General features: G+C 40.0%; 1 non-coding gene across 1 annotated transcript; it reads left to right on the forward strand.

Moving 5' to 3' along the window:
• The first annotated feature begins 1,064 nt into the window (after positions 1-1,064).
• On the forward strand, positions 1,065-1,197 carry LOC142444070 (small nucleolar RNA SNORA63). The gene has a single exon (XR_012783746.1). It is a non-coding gene; the product is annotated as a small nucleolar RNA SNORA63 (small nucleolar RNA).
• The last annotated feature ends 6,145 nt before the right edge of the window (positions 1,198-7,342 follow it).

The following is a 7,342-nucleotide window of genomic DNA, read 5'->3' on the forward strand; positions in this document are numbered from 1 at the left end:
CAGAAGAAATTGGCTGCTTAATTCAGAGGAAGCTTGATGAGAGCATGTTCAAACTATCTTAGAAGGCATGGAACCAGCTTGTAAGATGCTGATTGACGTGCCAACTATGAATTAAGTTTTGAAAGAGACTGAAAGCCCAGTAATAAATGCTGACTCACTGAGGAGAAGTAAACCACCTACCAGGGCAGCACCTAGAAGCTCCCATCACACATTTGGGGAACTCAGATAAAACCCTGACCGACAGCCAAATGATGTCAAAGAGGCAGCAAGAGCGCCTATAAAAGATTCAAGTAAAAAGACTGAACTTAGAGAGCTAGGAACCAAGGAGGAGACACCAGCTCCTGTTCTCTCCAACTCCACCAGGGTGAGTACATCGATGAAGGCAATACTAACGGGACTCAGCGCCAGTAACTGACATAATGCTGAATTCATCTTTTGTTACTCTTCTAGCTAATGACTTAAAGTAAATTTAAGATTGTTAGATTGTGTGATGTGTGTTTGATGTGAATAAACCGAAAATTCAAAAATGTCAAAGAGCGTTAAGTCATTATTGATCGTGCCTCTGGTGACAAAGTTGCTTCTGAAAACCTTATACATTTATTTGCTTGAACACATTGTCAGGTAATGAAGCCTAGTGAACTGAGGCAGAGCACTGTTGGACATCGTGTCTGAGAACGGGTTCCTGGGGTCACTGTGGTGAGGAGCAGCGGCTTTCTCCACGTAGGTAACCCTGGTGATGAGATTAGAGTAACCACCGTGGGGAAGCACCATGGGAGTGGAGCCTTCAGGGTCTTCATTTGCTGATAGGGTGCAACTCATGATAAATTGAAATAGCTAAGAAATCTAATAATCAGAACTTTAACAAAGTATGAATCTAGGAAAATTTTCAAGTGATTAAGATGAAATGGAATATATAGGATGTATATCCTAGGCCTTGGTGAGCTGAAATGGATTGACGTTGGCCAATTTGAATAGAAAATCATATGCTTTCCTCTGCAGAGAATGCACAATCAAGAAGAATAGCATTGCATTCATTGGAGGGGGGCATTTTAAGATCTATTTTACAGCAGAATTTCAACTACAATATAGCTGTTAAGTGCTATTTTGCCATTCCCCCTACTCAAAGTAAAGTTGTTTCTTATCTATCCCTGTCTGTTAGTTTCTTATAGCAGCCCAGGGATGCTTGGTCTCATATATATTGGGTGGGGTGGGGTGGGAGGTGGAAGTACTGTGAGCCCCATGTGGTGGACAAGTGTAACTACGGAGTAGAAAGCTGTGCCTTTTTTCCATGGACAACTGCAGACCTGTTTAATCCAGCGTCTTGAAGGCACTCCTATGGGGAAAGGATGCGTGTTGACTGCACAGAACTGTGGGGAAAGAGTGAGGGACCATAATGCTTTGTGTCCTGGCAGAAAAAAAAATCTATTTTGAAGTACAATTCAGTCTGAGATAGGATTACATCTACTTGCCTCTAAGGAAATTCAATCACACAAATAAGCTAGTGAGGGAAATATTGAAGAATTCTATCAATTTTATCAGTCAGAAATTGATGAAACTTGCAACCAAGATGCATTGATAATTATTGGTGATTAGGATGCAAAAGTTGGAAACAAAGAGTCAAATAAATTTGGAACATATGGTCTTGACAATAGAAATAAAGCTGGAGATTGCATGATAGAATTTTCAAGGTAAACTGCTTGTTCATAGCAAATACCTTTTTATAAAGAGCCAAAAGCAATTATACACATGGACTTCTCTAGAAGGGATGCACAGAAGTCAAATAGGCTGCAAACATGGGAAGAGATGATAGAGAAGGCTAATATCTGCAGCTAAAACTAGGCCAGGGGATGACTGTGGATCAGATCTTCTAATGCTCATTTGGCAATTCAGCTTGAAGGTGAACCAAATGGGAACAAAGCCCCTAGTGCCCAAATGTGACCATGAATCTATCCCCCATGAATTTGTACATCTGAAGAACAGATTTCAAGCACTGGATACTAATGATAGGATATCTGATTAGCTTTGGGAAGACATCAATAGCATCATATATAAAAAAGAAAAAGGTCATTAACAAGACAGGAAAGGGAAAAAAAGATAAAAGTAATGTCAGAAGAAACTCTGCAACTTTGCTCTTAATTGTAGATATTAAAGAAATCATAAAATCATAGACGTGAACAGAATTTCAAAGGGCAACTTGAGAAAAGTCAGATATAATGAGATACAAAGAAAACTCAAGTTATAAATCCCACAAAGAACATGCTCAGCACATCTGAAACTGAAAGATCTCATGAAAAACTTCCAAGTATTGAATTTGCAATATTGAACGAGTATTTGGGCAAAGTAGTGAATGAAGCAAAATATTCCAAGGAACATAGAAAGAATATAGAATCACTTTACCCAAAAAGGCATTCCACCATTTCAGGAGGTAGCATATGAAAAAGAATAAATGATACAGAAGGAAGAAGCTTAAGCTGCACTGAAAATATTTGCCTAAAACTAGTCTCCAAGAATTGATGGAATACTAATTGAAATGCTTCAAATAGTTGATGATGCTCTGGAAGCACTCACTGGTCTAGTCCAGGAAAGTTGGAAGACAGCTTATTGGTCTATTGACTAGAAGAGATCCATATTTTTGCCATCACAAAGAAAGGTGACCCAACAGAATGTTCAAATTATAAAACAATATCATCAATATCACATGCAAGTAAAATTTACTGAAGATTATTCACCAAAGGTCGAAGCAGTCTATTGACCGGCAGCTGACAAAGATTTAGGCCAGATTCAGAAGAGGGCTTGGAGTCAAGGACATCATTGCTGATGTCAGATGGACTTTGGCAGAAAGTGGAGAACATCTCATAGATAGTCACGTGTGTCTTATTGACTATGCTGAGGTATTTGACTTTGCGGATCTAACACACTATTGACTGAAGCCCATGGGCCCGAGACAGCTAATTAGCCCTGAGAAGAATTCCAGAGCACTCTGTCATTGTGCTCATGTGGAACTTGAATATAAATCTTCATTTGGCATTCTGATTGTTTTTGACATTCAGCAGATTTGTAATTGCTTCTTATTTTGTGTGATGACCCAGCAGCAAATGAAGGTCTCCTAAGTCTGGGTTCATTGATGTCATTGATGTTGACTCTATTTTGATGATGCAATTCTTCCCCATTTGTATTTTGAAAGGGCTTCCTAGCTGAGGGCCTTACCTTCTGGCACCGTATCTGATAAGATTTCACTGCTATCCATGAGTGCTTCTGTGGCTAACCCCTCAGGAGCAGATTGCATGCTCCTACCTGCTTATTTGACTTATTCTGAAAACTCCAGAAAACTTACCACCACGGGTTACCCAACTGGTCTGTCACTGCCTTTGCTTACAGCATTCCAGCGTGACAGCAGGCCATCATAGCATGGCCACAAATAAATAATAAAATAAAAAAACAGTGCTGGTTATCTTGATTAAATTATTCTTTTGAAAAAAAATCACAATATTTAAGGTAGACTTACTTTACTAATTAAGCTAGAGTATCGTTTGACTTAAAGAGGATTTTAGAATTTTTATTATATCCATGCTTTAATTCTCAATTGTTTCTGAATCAGGAATGAGATGGATGCTCTTATGACTTCCTAAAACTTCATTTTGAAGTATGATTTTCTGAAAGTAAAAGAGAAAGTGTGACAAACAAACAAAAAATAAGAAAGAGAAAATATGTACTTACCAGAGATACCGTTTTTATTCTAATAACAGAGGAAGTGGTGTCAGGTTCTTGGGGATTTTTCAAGGTAGTGTGCAATATTTATATTTTTTGAACTAGAATTTAGTTCATACAGGGGCATGGCATGCTGAAAATGGGTTTCAAACGGTTTAAACCAACAATGCTGTGCAGGCCATGGAAGGGCTTGAAAATGGTGGGGACACAGGGCTAAGAAGGAGGGAGTCTGTGTGAACAATTATGCCTATACAAATATCGCATGAAGTGATTTACCTTTGAGCTTCATATTAAAATTTATTTTGGCTTAAATGGGACTTCCTTAACAGGGTAGAAGAAAGAATGGTAGAAAACATAAAACTGAATCTCTTAAACGTTGACACAAGTATATTGCTTCTGAAAGCTGGAATGTTGCCAACTAGCTTAAAAGAAATTAAATGTCATCCCACTACTGTCCACACTTGCAGCTGCACTTTTATTTCATTTAGGGGTGCAAGCTAGTTTTGAAGAATCTTTGAACAGTAGTTATTAAACTTGGTGGCCAAATGATCCTTTCAAATGAGGCACTTATTTGGAATATCTAACTCTTCTCCCTGAAATCCTAAAATTGGTGAATTATATTAAATAATGTAAACTTTTAATAAATCTATACCATTTTGTACTTTCGTGAACTTCTGAATTTTGGTACTTAAGGACCAATAAGGAGAATGATATTTTCTTGTAAAACTAACATCTTTTAAATGTCATATTAGTCAGGGCCCTCCCTTAAGGGTCACGATCACGCAGAAATGTGGATGAATCCCAAAATTCAATTGGTGTCAGCAGCAAAATTTTCAGATTCAAGTTAAATGATAACTGAAGATTGATAGACAAGAGAAACAAACATTACCAGCCCGGACTGCACTCCCTAGTTAGGCCAAACATTTAAGGATTCCACAGTACCATTCCCACCAGAGTACGGGTACCAATGTCCTGAGGTAGGGGAGTCTCTAAGAAAATGGTGCTGCTGTTAAATATCTTTGCCTAGGTTCCAACTAATTTCCACTTTATATGCAACAGAATGAAACACTGCCTATTCCTGGGCCATGCTTAAACTTTTTCCTAACTTTGACCCCCTTGTTGCAGCAATTGTGTCAGTCCTTCTTGTTAAAGTCTTCCTCTTCTTCCCTGCCCATCAAAGCATGACCTTCTTCCCTGAAATTGAGCTCTCCTGACAATACGTCCAAAGTACCTGAGATGAAGTCTTGCCACCTCTGCTGCCAAGGAGCATCAGACAGTACTTCTTCCCAGACAGACTTTTTGGTTCTTTTGGCAACCATAGTATTTTCAATATTCTCTCCCAGTACCAGAAACTAAATGCCTAAATTCATCTTCCTTACTCACTGTTCAACCTTCACATGGATTTGCAGTGATTGAAAGTACCACGGGTTGGATCAGGTGCACACAAGTCCTCAAATCCTACCCTTGCTTTCCAACATTTTAAGGTGGTCTTCCCCAGAGCATGTACCTAATGCAAAGCAGTAGTGCTGTTCGCTAGGCATAAATGGGCAATGGGGACGAGATGAAGGTAACAAAAATCTTAACACAAATAGAGATGGAGACATGTTTCCCCAAATATCTCTCCGGCACCAAGGTAAGATATAAAGAAGAGATCTGTGTTAGGGAAAAGGCTAGATGGAGACATACTGGCTGTTCACACTATCCCAACAATGACTATATCGACTTTTTGTTTGTTTATTTGTTTTGAGTTTGGAATAAAGGCACAACATGAAGTCTTGGGTGCAGGGGTGCAGTAATGTACATACCTGGAAAAAAAGGTGTATCACAGAGAACTAACCAATAGCAGAAGACCTGGCAGAAAGGCAGTCAATGGTAGGAGGCACACCATGATCAGAATAGAAGGTCTAGCTCTGTGTTGCATATTCCAGGCCTTTAGAAGAGCTAAGTGCCTTTTGGTGTTCTGTTCCAAATATGCACTCTTTCTGTTCGTTCTTTTCTCTGACAATGGTCTCAATGCTGCCCCTCACCTGAAATTTTTCTTGGGAATTGAACAAGAACTGACGAGTGGAGACGCTTGAAACCTAGAGCTGTCTCGCAGTGACATCTCTGGTGCCTGTGACTCAGAGGGATTGAACACGTATGACCCTTGCCTCTAAACAGACTGCAGGGAGCGAAGGTTCCCTTGGGAACTAATGTTATCTCTGATCACGCTACTCCCTTGTCTTCTTCTTGATTTCCTTTCAAGACTTCAAGAGATGCAGAGGGGAGAGTTCAGAAGTGGGGCATGTTCAAGGACAGAAAGCATCCTCTATGAATGACGTGGCTTGTAGGACGCCAGCGAATAAAGAGGCATTCCTACCAGTGGCCTACATGTGTGGATGTTCAGCAGAGATGTCAGTAGGGAACCCCGACAGGAAGGGGCGTCCTAGGAAACCCACATGTGCAGACCCCGTAGCAGCACGACAAGCACCAGCCTTACTGAGTAGATACCATCCAGAACTGCCACACGGGGTGGGTCAACCTCACAAGGGTTAGTGATAGTCTCAATCTGCATTCCACTCACAGTAGTATAGAACTGTGGCTTCACATGTTGTAGAGAAAATGAATGGCTTGCACCATGGTGATGAGCACAGGTTCTGATCAATACTATGAATCTCAGAGCAAAGACACACCAGCACTATGAATTTAAAGAGCCTGTTATGGTCTCCCTCTTAAGCTCAGCTAACTCCTAACTCAAAAAGCAAACTCAATGTGATAGTCAATTCTAATTCATAGCGACCCTTTAGGACAAGGTAGAACTTCCCCAGTGGGCTTTGGAGGCTATAAATTACTAACCAAGAAGAAGAAATGCATCAGTGCCCATATGTCTGTTACCAGTCTATAAATTCTTCAGACTCATACAACAGATATTAGCCCATATGTCCGTTACCATTTCTTCAGACTCACACGATGCTGTGTGCCGGAAGATTGCATGCCAGTGGTTAGAAAGTCTTGTGGATCCAGTGGTGGTGGAAGCATCTTCGTGCTGGTGTGGGTCTCCACGTGGCTCCTCCAGCTCCAGGGCTCTAGCATAGCTCCATGTGTTTTGTCAGCAGGAAAGAGGAAGCAGAGAGTCTATTTGTATCTGGCCTTCATTGAGCTATTTATCTCTGTGGTTCCTCCAAATGAGGTCATCAAGCTGCAACTTGATTGACAGATTAGACTCCACCCCTCTGCAAGTTGATATCAGGTAATATAACCACCACATGGGGCAATTGAAAATACCATGGCTTGACTCAGGCACACTTTAATATAGCAGGAAAGATCCTTGGCTTTCAACACTTTAGAGAGGTCTTGCACAACAGATTTATCCAATGCAATGCCTTGATTTCTTTCTTAATAGCTGCTTCCCTGAGTATCAATTATGGATTCAAACAAGATGAAATCCTGCCAACTTCAACCTATTCTTTCATTTATTATGATGTTATCTATTGCTTTAGTTATGTAAAGCTCAAACAATACTTAGTTATATTTATGTTCATCTTCATTAATCATTGACTGTGTTTCTTAATTTATTTCCCATATCACATTCCTTAAGTGAGAATTTAGAGGTATATTTTCTGGTAGAGAAATCTGGAGGTTTAGTCTGGATTAC

This window comes from Tenrec ecaudatus, chromosome 3, assembly GCF_050624435.1.
Source record: "Tenrec ecaudatus isolate mTenEca1 chromosome 3, mTenEca1.hap1, whole genome shotgun sequence".
NCBI classification, from domain to species: Eukaryota; Metazoa; Chordata; class Mammalia; order Afrosoricida; family Tenrecidae; genus Tenrec; species Tenrec ecaudatus.